The sequence below is a fragment of the Neophocaena asiaeorientalis genome, unplaced genomic scaffold (genome assembly GCF_003031525.2).
Source record: "Neophocaena asiaeorientalis asiaeorientalis breed wild unplaced genomic scaffold, Neophocaena_asiaeorientalis_V1.1 scaffold177, whole genome shotgun sequence".
Lineage (NCBI taxonomy): Eukaryota > Metazoa > Chordata > Mammalia > Artiodactyla > Phocoenidae > Neophocaena > Neophocaena asiaeorientalis.
Window position 1 is genome coordinate 6438737 of NW_020172779.1, and position 1848 is coordinate 6440584.

Consider the following 1848-nt stretch of genomic DNA (forward strand, 5'->3'; position numbering starts at 1 on the left):
CTTTCCCTGAATGCATCACCTGTGCTTACAGTGTCCTTCCAAAATGTATTCAGTTCAATAATTTTTCTTCTTCCTTTGAAATTCCATTCAGGCATCACTATTTTGACAGTTACCCATACTACCTCAGAGAGAATTAATCTCTCCCTCTTATACACTAATAGTAATTTTTATACAGCTATAAAAATCCACTTGTTATGGGATATAGAACTGTAAGTCTGTATAAAAGACTTGGACCCTGTCCTCAACAAGTTTACCTTTGGAGAGTTTCTTATTGGTTTGCTTTAGCTGCCTTATCCCAAATCACAAGAACCGACTCTCAAGTTTTCAGGAATTTTGCAAACCTGTTGTTTAACTTAACCACTATTAAAATATAAATTACATTAACTTAAAGTTAAATAAACCATACTAAGCGCAAAGTTAATACTCAAACGTTATCACTTTCTAATTATTTTACGATCATCTAGCTCCAAGGTTATTCACATTTATCATATCTATATGGTGGATATACTACATAATGGCATACTACTGGTCACCTCTTCCCAGCTCCATGTTCAGTGAAGTCATGTTGGTGGCTTGAAATTGTCCATAGTAGGAGTACTTATACTACAGAAATGGCAAATGCTACAAATGGGTTATGATACATTTACTAGCATACCACTCATTCCAATGCAAATGAATCATTTAGAGGCAGCTGTATTACAACAGGCTATGATATTCTCATTTCACATTCAAAATGGATTAATCTTGACTGATACCTAGAAACTTTTCTAATTAGAAGAAAAGGATATTGGAAAAAGAACACATAAATACACCACGAGCCCACACTTTCCTAAAATGATACAGAATCGTCAAAAATTTAGGAAGTTGTAATAACTTTTATTTCAAATCCAGCTCTTTCTTTAAAGGCAATTTTCATTTTTAACTTGAAGGATCATAAATTCTGAGCAATAAAAAGGAACATTTAAGTTTTACAGGTTTTTTTTTCCCCCTGAATACTGCAAACATTCCCCCTCAGGTAAGAAATGCTCTGGTCCTTAATTGGTTACCATTTTGAGAATTCATTATATTTGTAACTTGAAGAGATATCGGCTTTTTAACCTTTTCAAGTGCTCATATTTTAATATATTTTATCTTTACTATAACACTGTAAATAAGTTAAAGTTCTACTAAACTATACAGACACACTCACATTGTATGTTTTTCAGCATATCTTATTGTTTTCAATGTATTCTGTGTTAATTACCATGCTTTGATTCCTGGGGATTTTTTTGCCATATTTCTATTCAATTGTTATAAAATTTTGATAACTTGTTATATAATATTTACCTAGGTTGCTTGCTATAAATATTCAGATATTTAGATTTCAAGGTTTTACACCCAGAGATTCTGCTTCAGAAAGTGGAACCAGTTAACAGAAGCTAGAAGTATGGAAAGTCTTATAAGAGTGGAGATAAAAATAATCCTCAGTCTAGGAGGCTCTAGAAAATAAGACCCAGTCCACCATCATCACATCTATCTCTAGTTGGGAAGCTGGAGAACCAGAAAGAAAGGAATTTAACATCCTTCATTCATTCATTAAATACATATTTAACATGTACTCGGTAGCACCCAGTTCTACAGGCTAGCATTGCAATGTTGATCAAAACAAAACAAAACAAAAAATCGCTGCATAACTGAGAATTTTAGAGAGATTACTCAAGATTAGGCTGAAGATAAAAACATGTGAAAATAAGAATACGTGTCTTAGGTAGTTGCTGGAGAGTTACCAGCTGGGATGTGGGAGGAGAGAGGGAAGCTATAGAGTAGAGAAAGGGGACAGAACAACAGGGATATAGGGCAACTGAAACC